Genomic DNA, 14,529 nt, shown 5'->3' on the forward strand with positions numbered 1-14,529 from the left:
AGTGGGCTTTACTGAGGTAATACTGACTTGTTTAAAAGCAGGGTCATGTGTCTATAAGCACATTACAAATGCTTCCCACAGTGACACTAAAAGAATCAGAGGAAATGAGAGGCAAAGCTAGGCAAGGTTGCTGCTCTGGCATGGATTCTTATTGGTATGCTTAGTGAACTACAGATGAAGTAAGAAACTTACTCAGAACCATTGAGAAGTAGTTTCCTATCTGCATTTAGAATATTACTCCTCTCTTTCCTCCCCTGTCCATTCACCTATTCCCCCCTTCCCTTTTCTTTCTCATCTTTGAACTGGCCTTTGTTTTCCATATGTGATCCTTATGGAAAATACAACACAACATGTGTTCTGTACACAAAGTATGCAGATATGATTGTTCAGCAATTAGGACCAGGCCAGAAGGATGGTTCAGTAGAAATGCTCTTGCCACCAAGCCTGATCACCTAAGTTTGATCCCCAGAACTCACACGGTGGGAGGAGAGAATCAACTCTTGCAAGTTGACCTCTGACCTCCACAAATACAAGTGGCATGCATAAGGCTCTCTTACAAAATAAGCATAATAATTTTTCAAGCATTTAGCATACTTTGTTGTATTATTTAAATGCCAGAATAACTCAATTGGGAGATCACTAGACTGAAGAATTAAAGCCAAGAGTCAAGGTATTTATGTTAACTGAGAAAATGGTGATAGTTTCAAGCTGCATCACAATGTAGGGCCTTGGACTGTGGTTTCTCATTGGCATGCTTTCTGTGTTAAATTGTGAGGTCATGAGGGGCAGAATATCCTCCTCTCAGGAATGCCTAATAACACAGGCCAGAGGGCAAGTGAGTTTAGAATGAGCCCCTCTGAGTTTAGAATGTGCTTCTGGAGATGATGTGGATGTCTTGTATATTGGTATTTGGAATTAGGTCCTAAGTCTTATTCTACAGATTACTTTGGAAGACTGAATGTCAGCTAGCAGATTGTTACCTGGACCTTGGCACCAACCACTGGCTGTTTAAGATCATAAAAAGGTCTCCAAATTGGTAAAAAACCTTCCAACCAGGGACATGGTGCTCCACTCATAATGCTCTCAACAATGTATTTATCTCTGGAGAGGATTACAGCTGTGATTCCTGACGGTGTCTTGCATAGACTGCAAGGGGTTATGACGAGGTGGGTCTGACGCATGAAAGCCATGAATGCTTCCTAAAGTTGATGCTGGGTCAAAAAATGATTTTTTATTGGCAGATGCAACAGTTGAATGGTAACTCTCATCACAGATATTTTCAGGAAACTGGGGGCTGACTGAGTAGCACTGCTGATAAATGATAGAAAGGACAAGATAGAAGGGACAAGAATATGCAAGGTTAACATGATATCCAGGGTATGAGACTGGTAGGGTGATTGCTAAAGTGAGACGCTGATGTGTGATTAAATTCTCTGCAGGCCTAATTGCTAGAAAACACCACTGAATTTCAGATCAGAAAGAGCATCAGTTAGGGGAGCCCTCATTTCAACTCTCTTATTGGCTGCATTATAGGTTAAAAACAATTGTTCTTTAGTTGATAAAGTGAACATTCGGAGTAAGTGTTTAGATCCTGAGTTCTGTTTCAAGGCTGTGCTGAAATTTAAGAAATTCTAAAGGTAAACTTTACAAATATATACGGGATATCTTGTAATCTCCAAAGAATTGACAGACTTAGGTGATATTTTAGTTCTTTTAACTGACAATGTTTTTCCATTTCCTTCTTGGATAATTCAGTCCAGGAAATCACCTAATTGTTTGTGGGGGAAGCACTAATCAAAACAAACAAACAAACAAACACAACCAACCAACCAAACAAAAAAACCCCGAGAGAACAGTTGGAAATCAGAGAACAGGCAGAGATAGGAGGCTGTAAATTTAGGGTGTTACTAATGGAGTATTTAACCATGTATATCACTTATATCTACCTTGTAGCCTCTGAAATGCTGTGGTTTCATTTGCTTGTTAAATTCCCGGAGTTTGGAGGTCAGAGGCCTGGTTGGGGGTTGCCCTAAGAGAACAACCTGAACAGCTGACAGTGGCTAAGGCTGAGATCAAAGGACAGCATCATCCTCAGCTCTGCCATCCTCATTACCATTTGGAACACACAGGCTAGCAAATCCAGTCACACAGGCAGCAGATGCCAGGCTTAGCTGTGCATTAGCGGCAGTCCTGAGTAAAGCTTCCTGCACCTGAAGTTCTCATGCATTATTTATCCCAGTACCTCCGTTCTTGCTCCTCTTATAACTGCACTCAGTCTGGAAGAAGAGAGGGGGCACAGGAAACCTCAGTTCCTGGCTCTGTGCACTCAGAGAATATTGCCTGCCAATTTAGTAACCGTGATAACAGCAGCAATATCCTTGGGTAGCTTGTTTCCAGGGCATCTTTAATGGGAGAAGAGGATGTAAGGAGGCTATTAGCTGTGGCTATGTTAAGTTTAGAGTGCTGTCAGTGATCCTCTGCATGAATGCCCCCTACTGATTTCTTTCTTGATTAGCTTGTCCTAATGTTCTTGTTTGGATGCATCTGTACTGCGTGAGAGAATTAAAATTTATAACTTTGGCTTGAGAACCTGAGGTCATACACCCTCTATTCAGGAGTACACATCTCTTTTTTCCTTGCATTACCACTGGAAACAGATCTTTGAGCAAGTTTGTTGATCATTGATTTAATAGCCCTGGATACTGAAAGTGCCCAGAACAGAGGATAGTCAATTACTTTCTTTCTGACTTACAAGAGGAGATTCTAGTTGCTACATAGATTAGCCAGGACTGTAGTCAAGAAACTAGGTAACAGACAAGGCATTTTCAGCTAGCGAGGAGGCTAAATAAATTCTCCAAAGTAAAATTAGCCATGATTCTTGTTCTCATGCTTTCAACACCCCTGTTTCTTATAGCTGAATTAATAAGTCTTACATAGGGGCAGGAGTGAGTTTTTCACCAAAGGTCTATGGGACTTCACTGTAAGTACAATGAAGGCAGAATTATTTAGGTTCTCTAATGAGGTTATTCAGGTGGCCTAGTGGGAAATAGAAGAGTTAGCTTTACCTAGCTGGGGAGAACTCAGAGGGAAATAGTTGGACAGGCTTGTTTAGTACTGAGGATAAACAGATATAGTCTGTTCACAAGGGTAGAGATGCTGATTCATTCATGACCTGAGTTAGACATACCCAACACTCTACTCTCTCACAATTCCCACCCTAAGGGGAGGTTTGATCCTCTTGGAGCAAAGTTGACCTTGGATTTTGGAGGAGCTGGCTTGAGCTGTACTAAATGGCATTGCTGGGGAAGAAGAGAAATGTGGATGTAAAACTACAGCTATGCTATTAAAGGCTACGGGCACACTGCTGCCTGGCTGCCAAAGAGAAAATTCCTTTAAATCCATGTATTCTCTCTTCTTCCAGGGGAGTTAGGGACTGTATTCAAAGTACATTCTGTGTAACTAGATGCGATAAAGCAGGTAACAGCATCTGGTGTGGCAGTGTGATGGCTGGCCTGCTCCTATGATACCCATTTTGGGAATGATAATTTTTCTAAGCATAAATTCAGTGACGACATTTTCCCTATGAAGTTAGAGAATCTTGCTATGTAAGCCTGTATTTTACATCATATTTAATCACTTTGTTTATCACTGTGTTTACAGGAAAACACAAAGGAGAAGAAAATATGAAAGGCTGAGCCCCTGCTCTCAATGACTACCCAAGGCTGGCTATGGAGGGCCATCAGAGCAAGGCGCACAAGAGTGCCCTTAACAGCATAAAACAAAACACACAGTGTGTCCAGTGCAAATATATTTAGAAATGAGCTTTTTGTTGAAGTCATAAAAGGGGCCCAAGATTAATGAGGTGCCTTTGTGATTAACACTCAGTTTATGTTTTCCTGTAAACAAAGACTGCAGTCTTTACCCTGGAGTGTTACCCAATGGTTAGGGTTTTCAAAGCTCTTGTTCTGTCAGCAGCCATCAGGAGAACAGCCATTAGCCCATCTTCCTGCTTTTCCCAAGTCTGTTCGAGGAGGAAATAAATAGGTTTGCAACTGAAACTGTGTTGGGCAGTGGTGGCACACACCTTTAATCCCAGCACTTGGGAGGCAGAGCCAGGCAGATCTCTGTGAGTTCGAGACCAGACTGGGCTACAGAGTGAGTTCCAGGAAAGGCGCAAAGCTACACAGAGAAACCCTGTCTCGAAAAACCAAAAAAAAAAAAAAAAAAAAAAAAAAAAAACCAAAAACTATGTAGAAGTCACCGCTGGGTTTCAGGTGCTTTCATGGAAACAATAAAAAGGCTGTATAAGCACATTTGTGAAATAAAATAGCATACTAGTATTTATGAACACATGACCAAATTTTTATATATATATATATATATATATATATATATATATATATATATGTTATATGTACGTGTGTGTGTGTCTTGTGTATATGGTGTATCTTATGTATATTTAACATGTAGGAATGTACGAAGAACTGCCAAAAGAAGTATTTGCTTTGGAACACTCTATTGGGGTATGATCTTTTGGCTACTTGTGACAGAATCACCCAAGGGCTGGTTAGAATGTGATCAACACCAAGAAGCTAGGAGGAAAGAAGGAAAGGCCATTGGAGTTGGCATCAGTGGTACTGGAGAAAAGCAACAGAGAATACAGGATCTGATTTTTCTAGAGACGGAAGTAGAGTTTTCATGCCCAGTATGAGAGAAGAATTTGCTTGACATGGTAGGGTTTAATGAGGGTGGGAGCAGCGGTTGGAATCAGGCTGGTAATGTCCTTGAAAGTAACTCATAGTACTTTGCTCATAGGGTTCTTTTATGTCATCATGAGACACTGCAATCCACATAGATGCTAGAGTTTCCAAACAGAAAAATCAATTTTGGATGACCAGAGGAATGTTCTCCAAGAGAAATGTATATGATTTTGTACTAAAAGCTCTGGACACAGAGTGACCCAATACCATCTTTCCAACACAAAGGCACCCCATTAACCTTGGGCGCCTCTTATGACTTCACATAAAGCTCGTTTCACATACATTGGACACACTGTGTGTTTTGTTTATTTACACTGTTAAGGGCACTCTTGTGCACCTTGCTTTGATGGCCTCCATAGCCAGCCTTGTGTAGTCATTGGGAACAGGGTCTTAGCAGATCATATTTTCTTCTTCTTTGATGTTCTTGCTGACCCTGTGAGGAAAGGAATTTGAGCTCTAAAAACTAACTGAGGAGAAGGTTCAGTGGCATGCTGAATGTCATGCCTGGCTGCGTGACACAGGAGTGAAGCAGGGTTTTAGCTCCTCAAACTGGTACTTTTTTTTCTTATGGACTATGACTGTTTTTTTGGTGGTCATGATAGTGTCTCAAACACCATCCTCTCCTGAGGAGAATCCGTTACAAATCTGTCTCCTTACACTGCAACTTTTCAATAGTTTACCATTGGCTGTACTGATTTTGGAATGAACTTTCTGTGGTCTGGTGCCAAGTCTCTCCTATGCCACGTATTTCTAGTCCTGACAAGTAGTAATCATGATATAAGCTCAAACCAAAGAATACACTTACCTCTGTGGTCACAGTAAAAATAGTTCAGAAGACACAACTGTAGGGGCCCTGCAGAGGCTCCCTAGTAAGACCTTAGTCAAGGTCAGAAAGTCTAAGCTTGCTTTGCCTGGCAGGGCTGCATAAGAGGATGATTTGGCCAGGGGCACGGTTATCAAGTGTTTTGAAGGGTTTACACTTGGCTGCACATTGTGCTTTGATCTTAAAAGGGGGAGGTCTTTTGCCTCTCCCCTTGGTAGTGTATAAAAAAACCATTTAAATAAAACTTGAGGTGACTGGATATTGACCCAGGGCCCTCCAGAAGCTATATTGTGTCTCTGTTTTTCTCATAGTCTGTCTATATTTCTATCTAATATTTCCTCATTTCTCCCCCCTCTCCCCAAGAACCTTTGGACAGGTTGGAGTTGGTCTCCTACATATAACACTAGATTCCAGGAATCTACATGGTATCCACTGTTTTAATTTTTTTTTTCTGTCTGGAACTATCAATCTTGGCACAAAAATGGCGCATTGTAAGGTTCATTCAGTAACAACTGCATAAAGTAATAGAGGAAAATTTGTCATTGGTGAACAATAACTTGATATGAACTAGAAAGCTAGTCAACTGAGTTGGGTCTCCTACAGGACAGTAGTAGGAAAGATGTCATAAGGATGGTTCCTGCTGTGAGTGAAAGGTGAGAGAATGGGGGACTTAGTCCTTAGTGAACTGTGTGGCTATTTTTTCTCTGAATGTTTGCTGTGTTTGTAGTGCAGAGAGGTCACTAGGCATTTTCACTTTTGATTGAGAAAAGACAATTACTGTCTTTATAAAAGTTGTGAATTGTCCTGTCCAAATTAAAGGATCACTTATTTGGTAAGTGTGGATTAGAGTCGTAAATTTTGAAATCATTAATAGATGAGCAATGTGTCAGTGGATGCCTAGGAGTCTGCAAGGGCACTCCGGAAATAGGTGCTGATAGCTGAGGCAGTGGATTGTATCAAGTGTGTCAGGGAGGAGCTGTGAGAGAGACAGGAGAGGAGAAAGGGAGGAGAGTAACTTTACCCATCCTGACCTCATGCTCATCAAACGAAAGCCCTTGCTTGTGCTATTTCAGTCAGGTGGCTACTGTGATTGTTCCTTGTACTGGTGGAACCTGGGCTTTTGTAATTTGTGTTTTCATTAGGAAATTTCTTTCTCACATTATTCTTAAGGAAATAGGAGGCGGTATCTGAAATCTTAACCCATTTCATGGTCAATGCCACTGGCAATAGGCTTTACCATAGATTCTGTAGTTCTATATTTTAATTATAGTTGTTTACTTATCTTGGTAGCAAGGAAGCATTTGCCACATGTGTACATGTGAAGAAGCTCAGAGGACAACTTGCAAATGTTCATTCTTCCCTTCCGCTGTGTGGGGTCCAAGGATTGAATCTAGATTATCAGACTCGACAGCAAGCACCTTAACCCACTGAGCCATCTTTGTGGCCCCCGATTCTGTAGTTTTAGTTGAATTGAGCACCTATAATTAGGGTTTTCTGGAGTTATGAAGAATTCATAGAACTGGCATTTCAAAGAAATCATGTTTTTGAAATATTCTCGTGCTAAACAACGGCACTGAAGATGTGTTTTGCATATAATCTTAGCTCTGAGGAAAAAGATATGCCTGAAAAAGTGACTCTTGCTTTGTGGCTCTGATAATTTCCTTTAAAACTGTGAGAGTTCACCAGGCCAACCTGATTTAATTACAAGGTGAATGAGCTTTCTGTGATTATTTGTGACTTTGATGGTGATGGAATAGGAAACTCAAATTGTGTGAAAAACTGTTGGGCCACTCACAGCAGTGCAATAAAAATAAAACAGAAAAGCTGAAATAACAAATATTCAAAAATGATTTTCTTGATTCTTACCCTGTGCACTTGTACCCATAGAAGATCTGGGAAATAGGAAAATGATGGACTTCACTATATTCTTTTAAACAATGCAACAGAAAAACCTGTGAACTATTATCCTTGAGATTATTTGGATAATAAAAAGAATAAATTGATGGTCTTAAATATTTTTGGGATGCAATACCACTGATACAAGATTAAGCAATGGAATTAATGCATGCATGCATTAGTAATTGCTGAACACTTACCATTTAGTAAGTACTATTTTAAGTATTTCACAGGTATTATTTCGATCTTCCAATAAGCATGTGACATGGGTCCTACTGATGCATAAACTAAATCACAAAGATTTAAAGTGAGCTGTCCACAGATGCACAGCTGGGAAGTGAGGATTTGAACTTGCATAGTCTGTAGTTCTGTGCTTTTAAACATGTTTAAACTCCCTGGGTTTGGTGGCAGCAAGGTGCTTTTGGAATACAGCTTCTGCCAGTTCCTCAGAAGGTAAGGGCACAGCCCAGAGATAATGACATTTCCAAAAGATTCTGTAATTTGTTTATCTGCCTCACAGGCAACAAGATTAGGTTTCAACAATGACTTAAGTTTCATTAGATGTAGACTTCAGCAAATTGTATTTCAGCTTTCACTGATTAAAGCCATGCTCTTGGTTTTAATTGATTGGCTGGTTTATATGCTTAAAATTCAATATTGATATTTACAAGTGGGCATTGGCTGTGATTAATTGCTGAATTTAATTCAGCTCAGAGTACTTCTCATTCTGTAATCAGCATTGCTGATTTAATAATCAAGTCCTCCTGTTTCCTAGATAATGATATTAGATTCCAAAAATGACAATTGGATGATTGACACATTTCTTTTTATTTCAACTATAAACTTGCTCCACAAAATGATCCCCTCCTGCCTCTATGCACTCTTCCTACATTGCCTTCCCAAATCCTGAAGCCAGGAGCCAATGCTGTGCCAAGTGTGATGGCTGTAGTGGTGCTTACAGCAGGAAAATTGTGGCTGCTCTTCTTTTTTTGCAACTTTCTTGAGACTTCTAATATATCACATTTTCTTAAGTAATAGGTTTGAGTTAGGTTGGATATAATTGCCAATATATATAACTGTCTGCTTGTGTTAAATAACCACTCATACAAATATATATCTAAAGGACATTAACTCAGCAAAATGTGAGACTGCAAGTTTAAGATGGTGAAACATATGAATTATGATTGTTTTATCACTCTATATTTATTTCATACAGTAACCTGATGGCCCATAAAATGCTTCCAGCTGGGAACCTGGCAAGTATGCTCAAATCTCAAATAAGCTTGTCAGCCACCGGCATTGGCAGAAGCTGTTTACCGAACACCTTCTGTGCCGAGCCTGAGTTAGAGGCTGAATTGTTGCAGTGACCACAAGCCGAGCCTGTACAGCCGAACAAGGACGTGGGCGGGAGTGAGGCAACTGTCAGCAGTTTGCCTTGCACAGTTGTTGCTGTGTTTGGAAGACATATCGTCTAGCTGAGGTGATGTTAGATGATTTCATATTGAATAACTGAAAATTCTAACTTCGCAGTTTTACTTGATTGATAAGACTGTCTTTTAGATCTTAAAGATGGAGACAAACATTCAAATTGAAAAAATTTGAGAACTAAATCTAAAGCCCAGAGAAATCTGAGGAATTATCTTTATAATTTAGTGAATTTATTTTGAAGTGATTCAATTGGAGCTTTTATAAAGAAAAGTCACATTATAAAGAATGTTTTTGAGTTCATTTTTATTTTTATCTAAGATAGATGTCTTACTGGCTACAGAGGTTGCCTCTATATGGAAAAAAAGAAAGACGACCAAGTCTATCACGATGAAATAGGAACTCCACAGTGTGAGATTTACTGCAGATATTCTAAAACATCTGCTTCAAATCCCAGGGCAGCAAGATCAGCTTTTCATTGATGTCAAGCTCCATGCACACTACCCTTTTCTAGTGGTTGATGCCCAGTCCCCAACCTGGTGGCAAGAGGCAGCATAAAGCTTCATGATCTAAGAAGCACTTGCTGAAGAAATTAACCCTTGTTTTTACTGGATGACCTTGACACATGAAAACCTTAGAATCATTCGTTTTAGCTGTTGTATGCAGGTATGGGTAATAATTAGCACAGCACTGAATGCTGATTTTGTTCCAGTTTAATTTAATTATTTCTTTAGAGCTATTTCCCTGGATATTTTTATAGCTCTCAGAATTGAGGCTCAAGGAAATTAAGGTCCATGGAAATAATATACTTAGTCAATGTCAGAATCAGGATTAAAACTCACACCTCTATCATTTCAAAACTCAAGAAGCTTTCCCACATATTATAAAGATGGTAAATCTGGTGTGGGCTTCATGAAGAACAGCATCATCCTTGGCCACAGGGTATTTGAACACTGTTCCCATATGCAATGACTAGGTTAGCTCACAGTGGGTGCTGTTTAGTTTTGCTTCTTGTAATGACCAGGATGTTCCTGCTGTCTCCAGCATTGCCTTGAAGGAATTGGATCTCTGGCTAAAGGAAACCATTATGAAATATTTTGATATTTAGAAACTTTGATTTATATAAACAGAAAACAACTCCAGAAATATCTGTCATGTGCAGGCAGGTGGGCATGATCCATATGTAGAGATGACGTCTTCAGTGTTCTGAGCAATGATTATTTCCAGTAAAAGTGAGGCTGGCTGGCTGGCTGTGTGTATGATCACAGAGAAGAAAAGCCTTTTTAAACTGTCATAATGACGTCATTGTCGGCCACAAACCCTTAAGTGTTATTATGATGAACATTTTACATGAGTCACTCCAATTCTGAAGTTCATTGATGACAATAAAAATCTCACTTTATTTTCATAGTATGAGTAAGCTTTTAGGGATGTTCTCTGGTGAGTCTGACATTCTGGGCACATCTTGACATTTCTTCAAACCAGTCCTGAGGATGTGGCACACTTCACTGCCTTCAGGTATTTTGTCCAGCATGATGTTCACTGTTGTGTTGCTGATCTAAGTCTTACTGAGCTGTTTGTACTCCTGAAGAGAGAACTCCCCTGTCCCCACTGAGGCTTGGATTGAAATGAAAGACTGTGCTAGGGAATCTCTTATTGGCATAGCAATGCAGAGGTTCTAGATTCACCCAGATGTTCATTTAGACAAGTTGGTTTTATTTAGAAAGTTGTGTTTTATTAAGATCTGCTCAAGATGGGAGGTGATAAGATTTGATTTCTTTGGACTCAGAAAAACCAGGGCTTGGAATGTGCCTTAGCTGTCTTCTAGCTGCTGAAAATAGAAAGTAAAACAGCAGCAACAACAAAGCTTAGTCTCGATGCATCTCAGCTTTGCTGAACTGAAATTGGGACCCAAGAACATCTACCTTGGCTATTTGTTGCAGGCTTACTTCTGCTTGGGTCTTTCATCTACTAGAAGAAGAGAGGTCACTTCATCCTGACTCACATTTGTTTGTGAACAGGAGGAAAGACAACCCAGTTATTGAATGTGCACAGAACTGAGTCCACTGGCAGATTCTCTGCAATTGCTGCCTCGCTTGATCTCAGCCCTGGAGGAGAAGGAAAGGGACTAGGCTTTGGAGTCACATGGGTTTAGGACCGAATCTTCATTGTGTATTTAGGAGGCTATTGGATGGGGGAAGTGGGAGGAAGAATCTTGTGTTAAGAGGAGCTGGGAAAGAAAGGGATGTTCTAGAAACCAGTGTTTCTCCTTAGGTAGTGAGAAATGTGGATCTCCTACTTTCCAGCCTTGCTCAGTTTGGGTCACTGTGGAACTAATGAGAAATTAATATTATTCGTACAATAGTTCAACTGAACTTGGCATTAAATATGGTTTCTTTTGGCCTAATGGAAACTTTTGTGCTTACTTACATGTAAAAATTAAATAGAAATAAGTATAAAAATGAAGTTTTGGGGAAAACCTTTTCATAAGAATACTGTCTGTAGAGTAAAATTTCAGTTTTATTTATTGTTTAGGGGCTTTTCAGAAGCAAGAAAATTATAAATAGTTTATGATATGAGGCCTTGCTAAGATGATTGATGGCAGATCTAGCTCCTGGCTATGATAGGCATCTGTGTAGACCATAGCATCTTTATAACTGTGTTTTATAGGCTTCAGCTCGGAACACATCAACTGACACTGCCAACTTAATCATCATAAAGTTTCATAGACCTTCATTGGCAATGCAGTTACATTTCTAAAATGTTTCATGGTATACTGATGACCTACTTAATGCCACAAATTACAATAATCCTCACAAAATAACGGTGATCTCAAAGGAAGAGGGATCAACTGTATGTAGCTTTGGTTTAACAAAGCAATTTCAGAAATAAAGTTTGGGGCAGTTAGATCAACTGGGGCAGCTCAGGGGGTTGGGGAGGTGAGTGTATTTGGAAGGCTTACCTTCTGATTGTCACTTTTGGGAAACAGCTTTTAGAGGAGTTTGACCACATGAGACTACTGTGTGTGTTGATAGGAAAGGCTGCCCTTGCCTTTGGCCACTGTGCAGCTGAGGCCTGTGGGATGCATGCTGATGGAAGAGCACCTTTGGAGAGTGCTCTGGGGCCTAGGCAGTGATGTTGTTGTGGACTCCGTCACAGCACGGCTGACTGTCAGGTCCTTCCCAGGCTTGTTGCAGTGGCTTCTCAAGTGTGTCACATAATGTGCACTTGCCCAGTATAGCATGTAGCTGGTTGTTTTTACTCGTTACTCTTTGCTCTTTTGGGGGCCCGCCACCCAGCTCCCAAATAATCACACACACTTATCATTACTTATAAATACCTGGCCTTAGCTTGGTTTGTTTACTGCCAGCTTTTCTTAGTTTTAAATTATTCCATCTACCTTTTGCTTGTGGGCCTTTTCCTTTTCTTATTCCTGTATATCTTACTTTCCCTCTTACTCTGTGGCTGGCTGTGTGGCCAGGTGGCTAGGTGGCTGACCCCTGGCAACCTCCTCTCCTTGTTTCTTCTTCTCCTCCAAGATTTCCCCTTGTATTTATTCTCTCTGTCTGCCAGCCCCACCTATCCTTTCTCCTGCCTCACTATTAGCTATTCAGCTCTCTATTAGACCATCAAGTGTTTTAGACAGGCAAAGTAACAGCTTCACAGAGTTAACAAATGCAACATAAAAGAATGTAGCACATCTTTGCATCACTGAACAAATATTCCACAGCATAAACAAATGTAACACACCTTAAAATAATATCCCACAACATAGGAAGATTACGATTACTTGTTCCCAGTCTCATCCAACTGTGACATGGTTAAAGTTATTTTCTGTCCTTGCCTCCAGCCACTGTTGCCTTCACTGACATCTCCAGTGAAGTTGGGTTATGCCTTGGGTGAAATGTCATGACCATGTTCACTGACACAGCTCATGGTTGAGCGGATGCTGGCTTGCTTTGACAGGAAAGAGACATTTTGGTAGGAAAGCTCCCTGAAGTAGAAGAAGCAGTTTCAGACTGAGGAAGGGCTGGCTAGTCTAGGATCACAGAGAGCCGAGCACATCTTTCTGGAATGTAGTATGTTGCTAGTTAGCTGCCTTCTGTGGCTGCTAGAGTAACAACAAATCTAAGTGTTCATCTGGAGTGTAGTAGAAGCTTCAGAAGAATTGCTTTTTAGACAGAATAGCTTTCCTCTATTCTAATTTACAAAAAAAAATTGCAGAGTTCAATCGCATTTATAGGTTAAGAACCAAGCCAATTCAGATATACTAAAGAATTAAACATCAAATGAAACAAAAGCTGAAACAACTCACGTGCTTAAGCATTTGAGAATGCCCATTAGAAATGCTCTCCAGAGGAAGCAAAATATGGGATTTGCATTGTTAGAGCTATTCCCTTCCCATGTAGTCACACATGTTTAGAGCACTCCCTGTCACTGAGAAAGAGAAGCAGCTGGCTCTCCCCTAGAATGCAAGGGAAGCAATGCTATGGGGATAATAGTGTGCTCTCCAGGGAGAGAAGGTGCATTTGATTTGATTTTCCACCTCAGTTTCTAGGTCTGAATAGACAGCACACAGACTCCGAGCAAGTCAAGTTCTCCCCAAAGCTTGAGACATCTGCCTTTCTTCTAATTTGACCTTCAAGGAACCTTTACGATGGCAGTGACTTTAAATTTTGGGAGACAATATGAGATATGACTTTTCCCCTCAAATTTTCTCTCCACTGAGAATGCTTATCCATGACACACTTAAGATGTTTCCAGGCCTGCATAATTTTCATGTGCTAGTGTTTTGATGTGTAGCATAGAAGGGTAAAAACAGTTTTGATTCATATATTGTTGTAGATTTAAAGCATTTGTTAAATCAATCCACATGAGTCTATTAATGGGTAATAAGGATTTATTGATATAAACTGAGGAAATACACTCACGAATACAGAACTGAGTAAACAGTTGAAGTTGTCCTCTGTCTGTCCAGGAGTGAATGCACCTGGCCATCCAATCACACCAGGAAGAAGCAAGGAGACGTGTGTGTGACCCTTCTCTCTTTCCTTTAAGAGGTCACATACCAAGGCAAGAAGCACTACCTATTTTGGGCCATATAGCCCAAGGTTATGGGTGGAGCAAATACCATTACAAGCATTCTTGAAAATTCTTGATCTCTGATGATAGGGGAGAGAAAGAGAAGGAGAAACACAGACTTATGTCTCAATTTGTAGTCAAGCATTTGGAGTAGCCTTTCTCTTGGCTTCTGCTCACTTTCTGCCCTCACCTACACCATGTAGTTTTTGCCTTATCCTTCAGGTCTCAATGTTTTATCCCACTTATTTGATGGCTTCTATCAACGCTCAAATATAAGATTTTGGCTTTCAGCAATTCTGATGAGTGTTGTTTTGAAATTGCTTCTAAAAACCTCAAGCCAATGCGATGTTAATTGTTGACGTTGTAGTTTTTAACAACTACAACATTGAAGAGTAAGTAACTAACAGTTAGTGAGAATCTATCTATGTGTCAGGAATGTAGCAAAGCTTTTTTTACACAAGTTTAATTGATAATTCTAATGTGCTAGGAGTGTAGCTCAGTAAAAGAACACAAGTTCAGCCTTGAGTTTGATACACCACCACC

At 40.2% G+C, this 14,529-nt stretch overlaps 1 protein-coding gene across 4 annotated transcripts in view; it reads left to right on the top strand.

Moving 5' to 3' along the window:
• The window catches only part of Ccdc85a (coiled-coil domain containing 85A), a 195,734-nt gene that overhangs the window by 112,303 nt on the left and 68,902 nt on the right, over positions 1-14,529 (top strand). Inside the window, exon 1 of one of the 4 annotated variants that reach the window (XR_009381706.1) lies at positions 796-1,166. The exons of the other annotated variants lie outside the window; for them this stretch is intronic. The gene's annotated coding sequence lies outside the window, so the exon portion shown is untranslated. Of the gene's footprint in view, positions 1-795; positions 1,167-14,529 lie in introns of those variants that run through there. 4 annotated transcript variants of the gene reach the window in all.

This window comes from Peromyscus eremicus, chromosome 10, assembly GCF_949786415.1.
Source record: "Peromyscus eremicus chromosome 10, PerEre_H2_v1, whole genome shotgun sequence".
NCBI classification, from domain to species: Eukaryota; Metazoa; Chordata; class Mammalia; order Rodentia; family Cricetidae; genus Peromyscus; species Peromyscus eremicus.